Here is a 21,598-nt window from a genome sequence, read left to right as displayed (position 1 = left end):
ATCAATTAAATTATATTCATCTGAAACACTTGCCAGAGAAAAAGCATTTGTGCTCCTGAAGATTTATTTAGTCTTCCCTGGTAATCTTTGTGAAACAAACTTAACTTCAGAATTCTCATATTGGTGAGCCAATAATGTTATTCTATAGTGAGAATTGTATTTAAAAAACCACCATCAAGTTAGAATGATTTTATCCACAAGAAATAATTTTAGGAGCTGAGGAAAAAGCTCAATCGAGTGCTCACCTTATAAGCATGAGGAGTGGAACTTGGATCCCAAGTACCTCTGCAAATGCTGGGTGAGCCTAGAGGCCACCTGTAGTCCTTGTGCATTGGAGGGGAAGCAGCAGGAAGTACTGATCAAGTCAAGCTGGCTGTTAAGACTAGTTGAATCACTGAGCTCTGGGATTAAATGAGAGACCCTGTCTCAGTAAAGCAGAAGACACGTAATGTCAACCTCCAGCATATACACACGCATGTACAAATAAATATATAAAAATAAATGTTTAGGGCTGGAGAGATGGCGTAGCGGTTAAGCGCTTGCCTGTGAAGCCTACGGACCCCGGTTCGAGGCTCGGTTCCCCAGGTCCCACGTTAGCCAGATGCACAAGGGGGCGCACGCGTCTGGAGTTCGTTTGCAGAGGCTGGAAGCCCTGGCGCGCCCATTCTCTCTCTCTCCCTCTATCTGTCTTTCTCTCTGTGTCTGTCGCTCTCAAATAAATAAATAATAATAAAAAAACATTTAAAAAAAATAAATGTTTAAAAGGAGAAATAAATATAATAAATAACATTGACTTTTTATTTATTTGTATCTATAGAAAGGTTAAGAAAATGTTGAAAACATGCTGTAGGGTAAATTGACAAAACTGGAAAAAATAACCACTAAAAATCAGTTATTTAGCCCAGAAAAGGCTTATTTCTCATATGCAAAAAAATGCACTGTTGATGGTGGGGTAGGGCAAGGCTACCTTCTGTCCTGGTTGCTCTGCCTTCTTGAAGTCCTTTGTACCAATGACAGAGAGAGACAGAGAGAGAGTGTTTGGGAGAAATTAATAGAGAGCTGAGTTAGTTTAAATGCTCCATGACTGAGGGTCCATGCCCTCTCTTCCTTTATAGCTTTGTACATTACTTACCAATAGCCTACCCACAATTTCTTTACCTATATGAATCACACACCCCTTCTAATACAGCAGAGAATTAGACAAATGGACAGGAACAAGCGTAACCTCCCATGTCTAATTTATTGGTGAAAAGTTAGTATGAATCGCCTCTAGAAAAGAATCACGCTTCTAGCCAATACTAAAATAATCTGTCTTTTAATGCCTCTCTCACTTCTTTGAGCACCTGGAATCAGTGGATAATCATGGTTTGGTTAAGATAAAAGATAAAGATAAGAGGGGGATTGGACTCTCAGCTATGAGAGTCAAAGCTTTCTTCACAATGGGTGTACCTAACTGATTTGAGCAGAGTGGTTGTTCCTTCCATATCTCCCTGGAAACATGTATGTGTAAAGTGCAACATGGGGAGATGTTTAAAAAAAAATTTAACAACTGGTAAGCAGGAGCACTGAGTAGTCAAGATGGATGCTGACCCAGAGATGGGTCCTGGAACACCCAAGACAAAGGAAATCACGTTCTGTAAGACAGGTGTGTGCCCTGCTGGCCAGGGTGGTGGTGGGGACAGGGGCATTGGGAGGGGTGCAGTCATCCTGGGTCCCACCCACTAACCCAAGGCTCACCATAAAATGAGTCTAACATCAACCTTTCTAAACCACCAAAGAATGTGCTCTGGAATTTGAGAGGATTTCAGTTCCATCATGTGTTAACTTTTGATGACATCTCTAGTACTCTTTTAGAACTTCTTGTCAGTATCTTGTAAAATTATCACTTGTCATCTTGTTCTGAAATTGATTGTTCCACTCTCTCTCTCATGTGTGCTTATTAAATCATCTAACAAGTGTTTTCATTGTTTCCATCCCAAAGCCCATTGGAACTCTTGTTTGAGGAGCAGGTAGCTGGATTTTGTTTTGGACGTCATTGCCTTGATAACATATTTGATGTTATCTTTGTCATGTAGTCTCATGCTTCCTATTTTGACACCTTTTTGATAATTTTATTAGATTCTCCAACCTCTGAACCCACGATCCAAAAAAGTAATAGTTTCATGCACATCTACTTTTTGTACCCACCAATTTATCAAAAGCCAATATGCACAGAGGCTTCACATCAGATTCTTCCCAGAAGCTGAGGTCAGGATGCACGGAGATGTGCAGGAGACTGACAAGGATTGATGAAGTACTGAAAAGCACACTAATGAGGTTTCTCACCTGAGAAGTGAAGGGGGAAGGAAGACAGGGGAGGAAGAGCCTCAGACAGCAGAGAAAGTCTGAAAGCATCTCAGACAGTGGGAGCTAGAGAAATAGAGACCTTAGCTGAGCAGAAAGGGCAGACTGGATCCCCATTCTGCGCCCAGGGCAGACTGAATTCCCGCTCTGTGCCCAGGCACCAACTTGGAGCTGCCCAGAGTGAGCATGACCTTGTGCGAATGCTTTCATAAATCCCCAAGTCATGTGCACACACATGTAACACATCTAATTTGTTAATACCATATATTTGAGATCTATTCAGTTGGGCTTTTTTTAAAAAAAATATGGAACACTTCACGAATTTGCGTGTCATCCTTGCTCAGGGGCCATGCTAATCTCTGTATCACTCCAATTTTAGTATATGTGCTGCTGAAGCAAGCACTTCAGTTAGGTGTTTGCATAATTTATACACCTATATACATATATATATATGAATTGTATATGCTTACTAAATTAACTACATGTTCTATAAGAATGACATCTATTAGTAGGTTTAAATACTAAGAATTGACTAATTCCTTTTTAAGAAATAATTTCAACACTACGTATAAGATGCATATTAAGAGACATGAACTTTTTTAGTGACAGAGAATTGGCAATATTTCAGAGGAGAGTCTGCATGTCAGTATTCATCTTCCAGCACAAATCGATCTGAGTTGTTTTTTTTTTTTTTTTTTTTTTTTTTTTTTTTTGCTTCTGTTGTTGCTGCTGCTACTGTTGCCTGAAGCAGGGTTTCACTGCAGCCCAAGCTAACCCAGAACTCGCTCTGCACCCCAGGCTGGCCTCAAACTCACAAGTTCCTGCTATCACAGCCTCACTAGAGCTGGGATTAAAGATGTAAGCCACCATGTACACTTCTTTTTTACTTTATTTTGAAACCTTTATTGATTTTTTTTAATTTTTAAAAATATTTTATTTATTTATCAGCAAGCCAAAAGAGATAGAGAGAAGAGAGATAGATAGACAGACAGAATATGTGTGCCAAGGTCTCTAACTTTGCAAACAAATTCTGGATGCATTTGCCACTTTGTGCATCTGGCTTTATTTGGGCACTAAAAAATCAAACCCAAGTCACTTGGCCTTGCACTCAAGCACCTTAATCACTAAGCTATCTCTACAGCCCAACAATTTTTATACATCTAAATAATATAATTTAACCAGGCATAGTGGCACACACCTTTAATCCGAGCGCTTTGGGAGGCAGAAGTAGAAGGATTGCCATGAATTCCCGGTCAGCCTGGGCTAGAATGAGGCCCTACCTTGAAAAACCAAAATAATGATAATATTAATAATAATGATAGAATTTGATCCCATCACTCTCTTCTCCCCTTGCCCCATGCCCCTTCCACTGAATACCATTTTTCTACTAACCAGTCCTCCTCTATTTTGGTGGAATAGCAGGTATCTAAGTAGAGGGACAGATTACTAGAGTGGAAAGATCTAAAGGGAGGTAAGGGAAGAGGGATGAAAGACAGGAAGGGGTAGGGGAGATTTAACCTAAAGTAAAGCTGATATGAATAAGCCTTATGGAGACCTATTTCTTTGTTACACAGTTAAAATAATTAAGCTCTAGGTTATTATAGGAAAATGTGAGTTACTTTTATTCTTAGTAGTAGTAGACAATAAAAATACCTATTTCAATTCCCATTACATTTGTTTTGTATTAATTTTGTGTATATTTGGTATTTTTGGAGTAAATCTTTTTTTGGGGGGGGAGGGGGGTGACCTGGAATTCACTTTGTATTCTCAGGGTGGCCTCAAACTAATGATGTTCTTCCTACCTCTGCTTCCCGAGTACTGGGATTAAAGGCGTATGCCACCACACCTGGCTTTTGGACTAAATTTTCATCAATGTTTTTAGTGTGTATACATACATTTGAGTGTGCATGCATGTGAAGACCAAACTTCAACATTGTATGTGCACCTTAATCACTTTTGACATTAGTTTTTGAGGCAGAGTGCTTCACTGAAACTGGAACTGAATCAGCTAGGCTAGGGAGCCCGCGCCTCGCCAGCACTGGGATTACGCATGACTGGCTGGGGATCTCAGCTCAGGTGCTCATGCCGGGAGACAAGCACTTTACCAACCAGGCCATCTCCGGAGTCCCTCTAAGTAGGATTTATCAAGAATTTCACTTCTGAGATAATGTGCTGGTTTTGCTCATGAGTAATTCTGTGGTTTATTATAGAGGATTTAAATATTGCCTATTCCCAATCCAAACTCCCTAATGTATCCAGAAGTATCCTTTAGCCTGAAGCATTACTGGTGTTGTATTTCTAAAAATAAAGGACCTAGTTTTGCTCCTATGTACATAATTTAAATTTTCAGTTTCAACATTTAGAGAATGTTTTAAATCTGAAATGCAAATGTTTTTCAATGTACATGGATGTGTGTGTCTCTCTCTTGAAAACAAGGATTTATTCTATGTTGTCAACAACCCCGAAATCACTTCTCTATCCATTGTTTGTTTCTTTTGCCTAGATACGGGAATATTGGTGTGATGACTTCTTTCATGAAAATACACTGGAAATGAACACTTACGTTTTCCAGTGGTGGTGCTTATAGGTCCAAAAATTTCCAAGAAAGATTTTTCTAGCCATATTAATAATCCTACTTTTCTAGAATCATTTTGAAATATGTCATCCCATCCTTTATTTTACTTCCCTACCCCGTCTCCAACACTCCTCTGGGGAGCAGAAAGTGGTCTCTCCAGTCATCTGTATTTTATTAAGTGTCTAATATACCATAGGGGAAGCCAGTTCTCTATTTTCCCAACATTTCAGCCAAGTACCAGAATATGGAACCAAACAAATTATAGCTAACCACTTTCTAGTAGAGAAAAAAAAAAAAAAAAAAAAAAAGCAGGAACAATTCCCCCAGAGCTTTTTGATGCCTATATAAAGCAAACAATTATTGGGTGTTTAAAGTCCCTATCCAGAAGACTCTCCCTCCATAAACCAAGTGTGACATAATTGATCTCAAAACAGGAGAAAGGGCAGATGAATGTGGCTGTAACTTGAACTGCTAGGGAGTGTCCTCATTTCTAATCTGAGACCCTTGACCACTAAGCTAATCTCCCTTTGTGGCTTTACTTGCCTCTTTTATTTCCTTGGTTAAAAACTTTAAAAAAAAAAAAAGTCTGAGTCATCCTAAACCAAATGTTGCAAGAATCCTTACTTTTTAAATAGCATTACAATTACACTGATTGATTTGATGGGGCGATGGAAAGTCTGCTTGGTTCTCTGAAAATCATGAAGGGTTTGATGTGGTTCTTAGAATCCAGAGGGAGGCCATATTGATGATATCCATGGTATCTTCAACTTTATACTCTGGAAACGCTCCCTGAGCTCCACCCCTACTCAAGTGGACCTTTCTGACCACTCCTAACAGTGCATGCATATCAGTATATTTCAAAAGGCCAAATAGCTAAGGCTGTGCCTACAGCATATCTAACTGTCACCAAGCACAATGAGATTGGAAGTTCACCCCTCTCTGCAGTAAGAATGGACACCTCTTGATCAATGTAAAAAACTTATTTAAACTTTTGATTAGGGCTAGAGAGATGGCTCAGCAGTTAAGCATGCTTGCTTGCAAAGCCAATGAGCCTAGGTTCACAATTACCCTGTGCGTGCATCAAGCCAGAAACCCCCCCCCCAAAAAAAAGTGTATCTAGAGAGGCGGGAGGCCCTTGTGCAGTGGCAGGAGGGCCTGGTATGCCAGTTTTTTCTCTCAAAGTAAACACATAAATAAATATATTAGTAATCAACTGTGGTGGTTTGATTCAGGTGTCCCCCATAAACTTAGGTGTTCTGAATGCTAGCTCCCCAGCTGATGGATATTTGGGAATTAAGGCCTCCTGGAGGGAGTGTATTGTTGGGGGTGGGCTTATGGGCTTTATAGCCAGTTTCCCCATGCCAGTGTTTGGCACACCCTCCTGTTGCTGTGGTCCATCTTATGTTGGCCAGGGGGTGATGTCCACCCTCTGCTCATGCTATCGTTTTCCCCTGCCATCGTGGAGCTTCCCCTCGAGCCTGTAAGCTAAAATAAACCTCTTTTTCCCAGAAGCTACTCTTAGTTGGGTGATTTCTAACAGCAATGCGAACTGGACTGCAACATCAACTAAAACATCTTTAAAAATAACTCCCAGTATCAGAATGCAGTTAACATACACAATGAGCTGATGATCTGAGAGATCTACAAGTTTTCCCATAAAAAGACAGACTTCTATCAGGGCACTTGATGACCCACCAAAGGTTAATGGGAAGACCCTACTGACAAAGATACCATATGCTATTAGTATGGAACATGGAGAGACCTGGCTTGAATTAGAAGAGAGTCAGTCCCCAGACATTTAACTTGTCTAGTGTCAGAAGGTGCTACATGAGCTACTGGGGGAAAATGGCCAACATCTGTCCAAGCAACTCGTGGTCTAATCTACTCAGCAGCCAATTACCAGACATGATGGTCACCCAAGTGCAATAGTGCCACATAGCCAGGGTGGGTAACCAACCGCTCCTAGATTGGCTAACAGGTCCACACAGTGGAACAGAACTCATAGCTGGAACAGGGAAACAAGTCAGAATCATATCCAAAAAATGAGTTCACTCTCTAATAACAAGCTCCCACCAACGTTGGGCTACAAGGGGGCCTACCTATTAAATTCTTTCTAAACTAATGATGGTTATCCTATTTATCTGAAGCTGACTTCACTCTCTATTGGAGAATTTGCTTCTCTTTTTAAGATGGATGCAGAACCTGAGGAGAGAATCAGCCCACTGCACCTCACCAGGGCCCCAGCTGAAACCAAGAGTAATTGGGGAAACGAGCAAAAGTGCTACTTTCTTGGTGAACCTGGTACCAGCACAAGGGTGAAGTAGATAGACACAGAGAACTTTCAACTCCTACTAAACCAGAGATCCAGAGAGAATAGAGGCTCTCAAGACCTCATCACTGAAACATACCTAAAATGAACCCAACATGTCTCAGGGAAATTCATGAAAGAGGGGGCAGAAAGATTGTTAGAGCCACAAGTTGGGACATTATGCTCAGAGACATTGCCGCTCCCCCATAACTGATGGCTACCCCCACAATGCAGGGCCCACAATTCCCATGGGGACAACTAGTAACCTTGATGAGGAGGGTCCCTTTGGAGGGGGAGGACAGGGAGGAGGCTAAGGACGGTACCAACATGTGTTGTTTTCACACTGAATATGTACATATCTAATAAAGAAAGAAAAAAATAGTGTGGTCAGGCATGGGGGCGCACACCTTTAATCCCAACACTTGGGAAGCAAAGGTGGAAGGATCACTGTGAGTTCAAAAGCCACCCTGCGACTACATAGTGATTTCCAGGTCAGCCAGGCCTAGAGTGAGACCCTACCTCAAAATAATAAATAAATAAATACTACAGTGTGGCCTGATGGCCAGGTGTGTTGGCACACAACTTTAATCCCAACATTCAGGAGGCAAAGGTAGAAGGATTGCAGTGAGTTCAAGACCAGCCTAAGACTAGGCCAGAGCAAGACCTTAACTTAAAAAAAACAAGTAAATAAATAATATCCATAACAACAAAAATAAATAAATAAGCTTTTGATTAAACCTACTCATGAGGACTGGGGAGATGGCTCAGTAGATTAAGTGTTTGCATGAGAAGCTAATTTCAGATACCCAGCACCCATTTAAAGGTTTAACATAGTTGCACATGCCTATGATCATAGTTCAAAGGAAGAAGAGATAGGAAATCCTTCATGCTCACTGATTGACCAAAACAGTGAGTTCTGGGTTTAGTAAGATATCCAAGTCAATTAAATCTACTAGTAGGCAAAAATATGCCTTATTTCTTATTTCCTAGGGTCTATAAGACCCTACAAAATTTGATCAACTATTCAACTGAATAGGTAGATACATTTTTAAATCTAAAATATATTTAGCAAATCTCTCCCCACATCTATTTTTGTTTGTATTTTTGAAGACAGGACCTTACTATGTAGTGCAGGCTGGCCTTTAATTTGTAATCCTCTTGCCTCCACATTCTGAGTGCTGAGATTTTAGGTCTGTACCATGGTTTTATATAGTGCTAAGGATAAGACTCAGGGCTTTGTGCATACTGGACAAGCATCTACCACATCATCCTTTGATTTATCCTTAATAAGGCCATATTCATCATAGCCAAGATGTAGAGTATTTTCTGTCTTCCTGGTGGTCAGAAAGGAGCAGATTATCTACCCTTCTGCATTAAGCTGGAAAGGCATTATGACTTCTTATGCTGAGCTCAGCATTCTTGTGTAAGCACCCCATGAATTACAGCTGAACTATGATGGAACAGACAACAGCCTATTGAGGAACTGGGGCTCTATCCACTGAACTTTGATTCTGGTAGAACAGCTGATCTCCATCTCGTTCTATAAACATTGTATGGAGCTCAGGATGTTCTACCCCAAACTATGCCACCGTGGCCTTTGAGAAAACAATGGAAATATAATGGTGACTCTCATCTTCCTCTTACACCTTTTCTCCCCAAGCAGGTCCTAAGACCTATGAAGTAGGTCTTAAGACCTACATTTCAGAGGCATCATCCCTGGGCTCAGAGACGAGTCCTTGAAGACATGGGGATGCTAAGGACAGTCTGAACAAAGAACACGTAACTTTCCCTCAGCCTCTTACTGTGAGAACATCCTGGCTGTGCTCTGATCACATTTCTTCACAGCTATCCATGTCTTTGTCAAACTAGTATAAACCCGCCACACACAGGTTTCCCTGTCTCATGGTATCTTCTTTTGCAAAGGGTTTCTTATCACATAAAACTTATGTTAAGTAATGTAATAGGATTTTTCTATCAATTTGTCTTTTGTTATAGTGGTCTCATTCAGGAACCCAGAGGAAATACGAAAAAAAAAGTTTTCCTATCCTACACATCTCACTTATAAAGTGCTGCTGATTGCCAGACATGGTGACATGTGCCTGTAATCCCAGAACTTGGGCAGCTGAGGCAGTAGGGATCATGAGTTTGAGGCCACTATGGGCTTTTATAAAGCAAGGCCTGGTGTCAAACAAAAGCAAAACAAAATTGGCATATCCAAAGACACAGTTCAGGACCAATCACCCTAACTATGTTAACACGTCAGACTTCTGACAATGGAGCTATCCTCTTATTCAGTTCTGCCTGGAATAGAGTTTGAAGTAGGTTGAATTCTATTTAGTTAGTGGTTTGTGAGTTTTTAAAGTTTCTCTTGAAGTCTAGGCCCACAGGTTTAACTGTTGCAAAGAAATACTCAACTGAAATGTACAAGCAATAAACAATCCAGGACTTGCTCAGGTGATAAGAAGATACAGTCCAGTGCCTGTTATGGAGAAAGACTCTATGGCACATTCGCCAAGGTGCAGTGGGCGTGGCGAACGAGGTGGCTGAATGGGAGTGCTGCTCTTGCAGCTAGCCACAGAGGCTCCTCTATGGAGATGGACGTAGACACTGAAGAGACTCAGAGCTCATCATGGTGTGGAAAATAAAGAGTCTGCTGAGGGTTGGAAAGATGGCTTAGTGGTTAAAGCCTTTGCCTGTGAAGCATATGGACCCAGGTTCAATTCCCCACTATTCACTTAAGCCAGATGCACATGGTTGTGCATGCGTCTGGAGTTCATTTGTGGTGGCTAGAGGCCCTGGCATACCCATTTTCTCTATCTGCCTCTTTCTCTCCTTCTATCTCAAAACAAACAAATGAGATTTTTTAATATAAAAAAATAGGCTATTGAGAGCTCAGCACTAAGTGAGACATCTCTATCATGCCCTCCGAGGCTCAGGGAACATCACAGAGAAAATGGAAGAAAAAAATGTAAGAGCCACATGGTGGAGAAGAACACTTTGGGGTTCTTACTCTCACATGAACTGACTGGCATATCCATTACCCCACAGTGAATGTCACTACCATCACAAGAACTACATAATATGAAGCTCGTCAACCTTTTGCTGCAGAGGATGAGAGGACAAAAAGAATTGAGCCCCAAGTCAGAGAAGGACTGCTTGGAAAATGTGGGATAGGGTTGAGGGAGGGAGGGAAAATGTAGATGATACAAGGGGATATGATCAAATTATAGTATGTTCATTATTAAAATCCTCAATTAGTAAAAGATTATAAAATGAACAGATTTAGACCATTTTCTGGCATTCCACTCCAGCCATTAAACTCCACAATCAAAGGCTAGGCTGCAAGAGTCACTTCTCATTTGATTGGGTAAGAAGATAGCCATGGGAATCACAGGAGCCCCCGTTCCGTAAAGAAGAATGGTCTGCTATAAGGCTTACGTTCTCGCTTTCAGTTCCTGTCTACAACTACAGCAGAGCGAAACATGAGGAAAGTAATCGCAGCCCGGGGTTGGTAAGTGCACACTACCACCACACTCAGCACTCATATGGGGGCTGGGAGTCTTAACTCAGGCCTGCCTCTGTACGGCAAACACTTGAGCCACTCAGCCATCCCCCGAGTCCAAGCTTTAACCACGTTGGGTGAGTATTACCGGTGTGCTTTAGTAGAGCAATAGAGATTTCAAGCTTAATTAGAGATGAGTTAGCCACTGAGGTGTGAATCCAGCACTTCCAAAAATCTTGGTATAATCATGTATCATTTAAAATTAGCATGTGATTCACTATACTAAGAATGATTGTGTACTGAGTATCTTATTAAATGCTTTGTTATTTTACTAAAATGTAAGTCTTCAACTGGGAATAAGATTTCTCATCTTTTTAAATTTTCTTAAAATATTTTATTTATTTATTTGAGAGAGAGAGAGAATGTGTGTGTGAGAGAGAGAGAGAGAGAAATGGGTGTACCAGAGCCTCTACCCACTGCAGAGGAACCCCAGATGCGTGGGCCTCCTTGTGCCTCAGTGCATCTTGTGCTCCTGCCACTACGCACACAGCCCCAGACACCATGCCTTCCCGCCGTGAAACTTGAGCTAAAACAAATCTGTTTTTAAATTTTTATATTTATCACACACACACACACACACACACACACACACACACACACACACACACACAGGCACACATGCACAGAAAAAGAATGGGTAGACCAGCGCCTGCTGCCTCTACAAATGCACTCCAGATGCATGTGCCAATTTGTGCCTATTGCTCTACACGGGAACTAGGTGATCAAACTTGGACCTACAGGGTTTGCAAGCAAGTACTTTAAACTTCTGGGCCATCTCTTCCCGCGAGTTGTGTCTATCAAATACTTTGTCCCAGCAATGACGTAAGTATGTAACAAAGAAACTTTGAAGGCTGCAGGAGGACCAGAGAGCACCAGGTTGCAGCACGTCCTACGATGGTTGGATAACAAGGGGTGCCTTTACTCTTACTTGCAAAGCAATTCTTGTAAGAAAGTAGCAAATGGCAGAAATACACAGGGATCTCCTAAGCACAACACTTGATGCTAACATTATTTTTAAGAAGAATTCGTCAAGGGAAATCATGGCCTATTCCCATACTTCAAAGACCGTCTGTAATTTAACTCGAGAATCAAGTAATGGGTGGGGAGGATTGCGGAGAGGAGAGAAGAGAGGACTCAACAGGCTGTGGATGAGGGTTAAGGTTGTCCCACACTCAGAGCCTGGCTGACGGGCACCCTGCCATGCTGTCCACTTGGGTCAGCAGCACTTAGACTCCCTGAGAACGGAGCCCCTGCCAGCCTGCTCTCCTTCTTCATCACAGATGTCTGTCAACCTCTGAGACTGTAAGGTACATCAGTAGTGTTTTTAACTTTCCAAACTCGGTTCTCAAGCTATAGCTCATTGGCTGGGCTTACACCTAGCATGAGCAAGACCAGGGGTGCAATCCCCAGGACACTTCCCCCACCGAGAAAAAAAGAGAGTAAACTCAAATTAGTGTGATAAATTGTGAAGAACACTCATTTTTTCTACAGCAGTCAGAGAGGAGGAAAAAAAGGAAGTTTATCTACTAGACATCAAGTCAGTCTCCCAAGGCTACGATGTTAGGGAGGGTTAGACTGTAATGATTCAGCCATTATTGATTTCCACAAGTCACTTGGCAACTGTATCTTGTTGTCCCTGTGGTATCAATAGCCACAGGAAATGCTAAATGAAATGAAGACAGGGCTGGAAATAAAATCAAGGTCTCTTCCATAGTTATGAAATGCCTAGAAAGAGCCTGGTTGGAAACTGTGTGCAGAGGGTGGATCCCAGCAACAGGGTAAGGAAATCACAGCTGACATTGAAGTGTGTTGTTATTTGTTTGTTTGTTTGTTTTTGTTTTGTTTTGTTTTGTTATTTTCCAAAAGGCAGGACCCTGGTGATGTAGAGACATAATACCCTGCGATATTCTATTTTCAAAACAAGACAGAACTAACTCCGGCTCCCTAAGGAGAGCCCTGCTTCCCAGTGCCCAGCTACCTCAGGAGCCCTGGCATTTCCTCCTCCGCAGGGAGGACAGCCCAGCCAACAATCAAGCTGTGACTGGGAGCTGAGCTCAGTGGTTAATTAAGGCCGGGCCTTTTATTCTCCAGGGCAATTGAGCACTGCTTGAATGAGCCCCGGAGCCTATCCGTGGTGGGAATGTCTCTCTGGGCAATGGGAGAATCCAGTCTCTGGGGCTGGCTCATCAGCATGACAATAGCCCCCAGGATGCACTTGGACTGATGTAATGGCCGGCCTTAGGGAGGGGGATGAAAGCCTCCTAGCTTTTGCAGCTGACTCGGGGCTACTTCAGTGCATGAAATTCCTTCCCTCTTTCTTTCTTTCATAAGAGATGTTTGCTAATTGGCAGAGCTCAGGAAACAGTGCACCATTAGGAGCGCTTTTCCTTCCTTGCGCCCTCACTCCCACTTCCAAGGCTCTGGTTCCTTGCCTCACAAGCGAGCTCCACTTGTACTGTGTGGCTTGTGTGAAGTGTTACTTTTTCCTCTTCTTTAGCATGGAACTTATAAACATCACTTTATTGAAAAATAGATAAATAAAGACTGCAACTGATTCTCCCTATCAGGTTTTCCTGAACATACCCTCCCCTGTTCAGAATCTTGGCTGCAGTCCTGATCCAACTCCTCTATTTGCCTTGTGCATTTTGCACTGATACAAAACATTTTGCAGAAATAAGTCATGGAAAGTTATTCTGATTTTTCCCCCTTTCTTTCCCATTTTTCTTTCTTTTTGTTTTTTAAATCACAAGACCTATTTAAAGTTGGAGGCAATCAGATCATTTAAATTGACAGTGTAATGGGGGAAATGGAGACCACATGAGGAAATGCCAGCTCAGTGTGGATGTGGGTGCTGTCTGGCCTTGCCACCAACTCAGTAAGTGACAGGCAGGACAGGACCCCCCGAAGCCTGTGACTCAACTTGCATGATATGTCCAAGAGTAGGAAGAACTCATTGACTTCTAATGTCCCTCTTGTGCTGTGGCTTATGGCTGGTTGAGATGGGTCACTTTTTTTTTTTTTAATTGGCATGGACCACAAGTCAGAGTGTGTCAGGAAGTTTGTGGTGAGTTGGTCCTCATAGATGTACATGTTTTAAAATTGATGTAGTTTGATCTGGGGGGATAGCACAGTTGATAATGTGCTTGTCTCATGAGCATGTGAAACTGATTTTGACCCCACAAACCCATGTGAAAATGCGTTGAAGATGAGAAGACAAGAGGATGCCAGGGCCCAACTCATCAACCTAGTCTATTCTACTTTGTGAGTTCCAGGCCAGTGTCTCAAAGAAAGATGGATAGGAGCCAGGCCTGGTGGCCCATGCCTTAATCCCAGCACTGAGTATGTTGTGGTAGTAAAATTACTGTGAGTTCAAGGCCAGCCTGGGACTACAGAATGAGTGACAGGTCAGCATAGATTAGAATGAGACCCCATGCAGAAAAATAGAGAGAGAGAGAGACAGGTAGAACTTGAGGAATAGTGCCTAATGATGCCCTCTAGCCTGTACAAGCGTGTGTGTGCATGTGTGTGCTCTTCAAAATGCTGGAGCGTGGATGCTCTTTCCAGGGATGCGGGCGCTTAATTACAACCTCCAAGATGTTGTGCCCTGATTTACACAAACACTCCCTCCTGGGAGACAGCAGAGAGCTCCTCGGCTGAGGAATTGAAGTAAGAGCAGCACTCTCCAAGCATGCAGAGTACTGGCAAAGAGAGAGCTCAGTGTGCCAACCTGTGTCCAGCTCTACCTCTGGGCTTGTCTGCCTGCTTGTTCAAGACCACCAGAGTCCAGAAATGTTTCCCATGCATCTTTGAAAGGCATTCTCGGGGCATCTCTCCCCACATTTAATATGCAAATTTCTCCCTCTGCCTTTCCTTTTTACTCTCTTCTGTGAAACTAGACAAGCCAGAAGCTCCCTAGCTCAACCCTGCCTACCTAAACACAATCATTTCACTTCTGGTTGAACATGAAGCCAAACATCACTGCCAGCAGAGAAAATATTTATTGCCTACAGCAGCAAGGAGAGCAGTGGGATTATTTCCAAGGTGGCATCCTCCCTCTAGGAACAGAAGCATTGAGCTTTGGGGGGAAACCTATGTATAATCACCTGGGAAAGCAGTTTTGGGGTGGGCACAGTCCTGAGCATTCTCAATTTAAGGTGTGCATTTGTGGGTGAGAGGAGCTGAGCAGAGGTGTTAATGGTAAAAGACACTCGCCTACACGCCTGCTCACTCAAGTTCACTTCCGCAGTGCCCACTTAAACTTGGATGCAAAGTGGCACACGTGTCTATGATTTCTATGTGCTTATAACAATGAGAGCTGGAGTCAGGGTACCTAGCAGCTCTTAGGCAGCAGATTCTGAAGATGTTCAGTCTCAAGAAAGTAGGAGAGTGGCTGGAGAGATGGCTTAGCAGTTAAGGTGCTGACCTGTGAAGCCTAAGAATCTATGTTTAAATCTCCATGTCCCACATAACCAGATGCACAGTGACACAAGCACACAATGTCACACATGCACACAAGGGGGGTGCACGTTTCTGGAGTTCATTTGCAGGAGCTGAGGGCCCTAGCACTCCCATTCTCTCTCTCTCTCTCTCTCTCTCTCTCTCTCTCCCTCTTTATTTCCCTCTCACAAAAATAAATAAATAAATAGAAAGAAAGAAAGAAAGAATGAATGAATGAATGAAGGAAGGAAGGAAAGAAAGATAGAGAGGAAAAACACCTTGAGATACTCCTGTGATGTCGGCACATGTGCAATGACATGCACACACATCTTACACATACCCACACAAGTGCACACGTATACATACACAAATAAATAGTGAAATAGTGAAAACTGAAAAACATAAAAGTAGTTTATTTGATTATTCTCAGTTTATCATTCAAAAAAGACACATCTCTACGCATGTTCAGCTCAAGGCCAGAATGAGAGATTTAAAAGTCAAAATCAGACACGAGTGTTCTGGGTATGTCCAGTATTGGGTCATGAGAACGAAGGGCAGGGTGGCCTCTGAGTACTCAGTCCAACGTCACAATGAGCTCTATTTACTCTAGATTGTCTTTAAAAATTATGAGTGACTGTGGCTTGATGATCTTTGCTGGTTCTTCAACACCGCCTCTAAAAGGTCCACACTGAAACAGAAAGAACAGCCCTGGAAGTGTGCTAATGCAGGGGTTTGCTCCCAAAATGTGCCTGCCTGGATAAGCCCTTCCTTTTGCATAAAAACTGTGTGTCCCAAAGCCACAGGAATTGGGACAACTTGCATTTGAAACCAGGCAAAAAGATTTTATTAACACAAACATGTTTTGAGTGTTGCGAGTTTTTTCTTGAAATCCTCGCTTTGTCACTCCACCAGCCTTTGTGTCTTTCCACCGAACTTCATAGTGACAGAAACCAGGGGTTAGCCACAGGTTTGGGGAGGTCATCTCCGGGAAGCCCAGGGCCCCACTGAAATCCTGTGTGCTGCGAATAGGCATTCGATTTCTCATTACTGGGGTAACCAAGCTGCTCAGAATCATTATCTGAAAGTTACAGGTAGCAAGGTTGAGAATAGAGTCTATACGGGGGAACTCGTAAGGATGGAACTTGTATGGAGGGTGTAATGGTTAGTTGCTCATTGCTGGGACAAAACGTCAGACCCGAAGCAGCTTACAGAAGGAAAGGGTTAATTTACAGTGGCAAGGGTAAACTTCATCATGATGGGGAAAGTATGGCAGGAGCAGAAAGCTGGACATCACGTCCCCACATCATCAGGGAGGAAGTAGAAATAGTGAGCCCACTGAGTGGGACAAGCCGGGCTGTGCTATAACAGTCCAAAGAAGGGTCCCAGCAACACACTTTCCTTCAGCAAAGCCCCGCCTCCCAGAGGTCCCACTTGCTGGGGAGTGAGTGGGAGGCTTTATTAAAACACCTGAGGCTAAGGGCGGACATTTCACTTTCAAACACCACAGAGGGTCATGTAAGTTGGAAAGGTAGAAACATCTTATGCCTATCAATACATAGATCTATATTGGTCATGACTTCTTCTTTTGAATAAACACTATGACATCTGTCAAGATGTTCCTATGAAAGTCCTGGCAATTATATTTAGAACTGATTTTAATTCTTCATCCTGTTACTTACTTTCTGAGACTTAACAAAAGGAGGAAATAATAGAGGTCTTGACAGGTATCAATCCTGCATCCCCTTAGAAAAAATAGAACCTTTCAATTGCAAACATATCTTCAGCAAATAACTTCAGTTCTGGGGTTATTTCAGGTGAGTCAAGAATCTGACCTTGCTGTTTCCCTTTTGTTCTAGAACAACAAAATTTCAGCAGGTCCCCAGGCCTGCCTCACCAAAGATACTGCTCTTCTATCCAGATGAAACATCCTTTGAACTTGATAGGGAGCCATTGTACTGCCATTATTATAAAACCTGAGAGGAGAATTCAGCTGGCTTGATATTTTTCTCTGGCCCAAGTCTGAGGTTGAATCATGGGACACAAAAACCAGTGTCTTTCTAAAGGTGCCAGATTTGTCCTCAGAGTTCCATTTGGCAAAGAAACACACAAAGGCAGCACACAAACACAGACACACAGACACACACACACACACACACACACACATCCTCATGCAAACACACACACACACGCACACACACACACGCACACACACCCAGACAGTCATAGCTGTCTTTAAAAAATGGAAAAGAGCTCACCCCTGTCATTTAGCTTGCTCACAGCTGGGAACATAATACGGGGAGATGAAGACCCCACATTCCCCTCCCAACTCCCTGAACCAGCCAAAGAAATCTTTGTCCAGCCCAGGTGTTGGCTGAATCCTCTTCACTAACATCCTGTCTTGAATTAATCAGACTCATTCATTATGTATCCCACATAGACACAATTACACCGTTAATTTTCCCTTCAATAGAACAGCAAAACCCCCAGGGACTGCAGGGGACAGTGGCTTTCTTCCTGGGCTGAGAGCCGCCTGGTGGAGATGTGGCAAAAGGGAATGACTTTCACAGAAGTCCCTGTGGTGGTGTGGGGGCGGGGGAGGGAGGCAGAGGGAAATCTCTTCAGGAAGCCAGTGATGACCTGTATGCACAGCTCTCATGGGATTCCCAAGAGCCAGGGGCACTGGGGAAGTCCCAAGCAATTCAGACTTAGCTTAGGGGTCTGCAGAAATTTCCTGAGCATTTTGGAAATTGCAAACTGGGTCCGCCCAAGATAGATGGCATTTTCATCTTTCTCAACCCCCGCCACAATTTCTGTTCATGATGATCATGGATCTGGACCGGTTGAGCAGGGAGCTCTAGACAAAACCTCCCAACGTCTCCCAGAGACTCCCAGGTCAACAGAAGTCACAAGTCCCAGCCTTGCATTTTCTCTTGAGACCCAGAAATGAGATAAAATTAAAGAAAACAACAACAAAAATCCATTCCTTCCAGAGGTCAGTTGCTTTAATAATAATGATGATGATGATGATGATGATGATGTTAATAAAGGCTTGAGGCCCTGGGGAGGTGGTTCAGGCAGTAAACCATTTCCTGGCAAGCATGAGGACCTCAGTTCATTCCGTAGGAGACCCCTATACATACTGGCCATGGGCACAAGTCTGGAATCCCAGTGCAGGAGAAGCAGAGAGAAGGATTCCCAGTTGCCTAGCCTCATTACTGAGCTCCAGGCAGGCCAATGAGAGAACCTGTCTCAAAAGAAGTAGAAGGAATAGCGCAGAATGGCTCAAAGTTGTTCTTTGGTCTCCACAGACATGTGCACACAGGCATACACACAGTGCAATAACATAGGGACACACATGCATGCCACACATGTACGAGTACTGAATGCCCCCCCCCCCCCCGGGAATAAAAAGTGACTTAGAAAGAACCATTGCAAGAAAGCACAGGGCATCTGCAGACAAATTAAATAACAAACTGATAGACGCGTTGCCTGAGGAGGGGCTAGGAGAGGTCTTGCTTTTCATACATCTCCTTGCTCTCCCCCTTGTGCCTAAACATTACTGGCAGGTAGCTTTGACCAGCTCCTCACATCAACCCTGTACCTTATCAGCAGCCCCTGCCTGCCCCAGGAACTGACCAAGGCCACTTGGTCCCAGTTATCTAGTTCTTTGTGGTACATAACGACCACCAGAAATTCAAGATGGGAGGGATTTGTTCATTTCTTCTACGGACCTATGAACCAGCTGTCATCACAATCATTGGCTGTAATCAAACCAACTAGGTCTCCCCCATAGCTATGGGGGTCTGGTCACTTATTTATATGAAAAGTGATTCAAGTTTTATATAATAGCCCAGGGTCAGATTCAATTATCTTTATAGTTGATTCTGCATACACAGAAATCATTTAAACTAGTTATTTTCAACTGGTTAATTTTGCTTCCCCTGCCCCTCATCTCAACAGAGGCTATTTAGCAATGTCTGAGGACATGTTTGGTTGACATCTCAGAAAGAGGATGTTGGTAACTTGGCAGCCCAGACCACTGGTACCAGACAGCTTACTAGGCACAGGAGAGGCCAGCTCTTGCCCACAAAGTACCTGGTCCCAAATTTCAACAATGCCCAAGTTGAGAAACCCAGCTTGGGACCACTGACTAGGCATATCCTTTCAGACCTCAACTTTCATTTGTCAACTGTGACGGGGCTGTGTCCTCTCCTGGATTCTAGCGTCCTTTGTCCACAAAGATAGTAAGTCTATTAAAGGGATTTAGTCAATCCCCATCAACCTTACTCTAAATCACCATCCTTTCCCAGTATCCCTTATGCTGATTTATAAGCAAGTCATTTATAAACTGGTAATTTAGCAAAATTTACTATGTGAGCAGACATTTGTATAATTGGCATGTTTGGAATATGTGCATCTGGAATTCAGCTTATCTGATGAATTCCCAGGGACAACATCCCTTCAGTGTGGACTCTGATTAAAATGATACTGGTATCAATGTTTTAGGTTCAGCTACCACACAGAGCATCAAAACCTATGCTGAGTATATTGCCAACCTCTCTGTAGGAGTCCCTCCACAAATGTGTACCAAATTAGAATAGAATGAATTAGGACCCAAGTTCACCTAAGTTTGATGTCTTGTTGATGGTTATGCTATCTCAGGCACCCCTGCTCCAAGAGGGTCCCTTTATATATCTCTTTAGATGCACACAAGACCTCATAAATCCACCCAAGTTATTTACAGCTAGAATAGAACTTTGGCTCAACCTTCTGTTTGTATTCCAACAGTCTTAAAATATTTTCTCTGGATATTGTGGACCATTATCAAATTCTAGCATGAATTACTGAGACAAATCAAATCTCCAGTCTTATTTCATATGAAAAATAATTTTGCACAATAATCTTAACAAGTTTTTTTCTTAACTTTCACAAAACCTGTTAAGGAGCTCTATACAGTGCTTATAGTCACTGGCTCTCATTTTTTCTTTCTGTTTCTTTGATATAGATAACAACAAATAATAGACTTTTCAGCAAAAAAAAAAAAGACTTAGGAAGAATACATGTATAAGACTTTAAAATATTTTTATTTATTTATGTGAGACAGAGAGAGAGAGAGAAAGAAAGAGAGGCATACCAGAAACTCCTGAAGATACAAAAAAACTCCATGCATATGACCACTTTGTGTTTCTGGCTTTCCATGGGCACAGGCCAACAGGCTTTGCAAACACGTGTCTTTAACCACTGAGCAATCTTCCAGCCCCATACGAACGTGTATAAACTGTGCTACATCAACACAAGTACAGAGAGAAGAGAGAGAGAATATACTTTCATTCTAATCCTTGGAGAGGAATAGAAGAGCAAACTGCTTAAGGGTGTTTCTTTTTTAATTCCCTCTTTAGGACATGTTATAATTTTAATGGGGCAAGGGTTGAGTGCTCAGGGAATTGGAGGGTTGGGATATATGGTTTAGGTCACCCTGACAGAGGGAAACATATTATCTAGGGTTGCCATATTAGTTGGCACTGGGATTATCGAAATGGGACAGGTGTAACAATGAAAGGATGGTATTTGCAATTTTCCATACGAAGGCACGTGGTCATCCCCAATCTAAATTCCCGAAGAGATGAGTGATGAGGGCTCACCTAAAGCAAATGGAGATCCCCCAAGCAAAAACCAGAAATGGAGACACAAGAAGACACTGGACCGACAGCCACGGGGACAGACTCTGTGACAGTCATAACCACCCGTCGAGTGTGTCACGGACCTTGGAACTTCTGCTTAATCACGAGTCTAAAGCAGAGGGCAACACTGAGGCTGGAGACGAGTGAAAGACCTGTGGTTTTCAGCTACCTGCCTCTGTACCGTCCTTCAGTTTTAATTACCTGCTTTCATACTTTGCCTCTGATGATCATGATAAGTAGAAAAGGAAGGAAGTGTTGGTGATAAAGAGAAAAGGGAGGAGGTAAGTGGATGACCAGAAAAATAATATGTTTGCATGTATGCAGTGTGTGTGGTTTGCACACACGTAGGTACTGATGTGAAATCCTGGAGTACTGATGGCTCCCCTGAAGGCAGTCTGACAACATCATGGGTCCCTTTGCATCATATGCACCCCCTAGTTTTCCTTGTGACAGACTCTCTTACTGATTCCAGAGCTTGCCATTCACAAACCCCAGTAATTCTCGGGTCTCTGCTCCCCTATAGCACTGGGATTACAGGAAAGCAAAATGTGCCTAGCTGTTTATGTGGCTTGTAGGGCTTTGAACTTGAGCAGTCTTGGGCCTCCTCAGGCTCTCATGTTTATGCAGGAAGCACACTTTATCACTGAGCCATCTTTCTAGCACCCATATTCGTTTTTTTTTAATAAGTTAAA

General features: G+C 42.7%; 1 non-coding gene across 1 annotated transcript; it reads right to left on the bottom strand.

Moving 5' to 3' along the window:
- Nucleotides 1-2,642: 2,642 nt before the first annotated feature.
- On the bottom strand, nt 2,643-2,746 carry LOC123463740. Its single transcript, XR_006639127.1, has one exon. It is a non-coding gene; the product is annotated as a U6 spliceosomal RNA (small nuclear RNA).
- Between the last annotated feature and the right edge of the window lie 18,852 nt (nt 2,747-21,598).

Source organism: Jaculus jaculus, chromosome 9, assembly GCF_020740685.1.
Source record: "Jaculus jaculus isolate mJacJac1 chromosome 9, mJacJac1.mat.Y.cur, whole genome shotgun sequence".
NCBI classification, from domain to species: domain Eukaryota; kingdom Metazoa; phylum Chordata; class Mammalia; order Rodentia; family Dipodidae; genus Jaculus; species Jaculus jaculus.
This window is presented reverse-complemented; position numbering and strand designations above follow the sequence as displayed.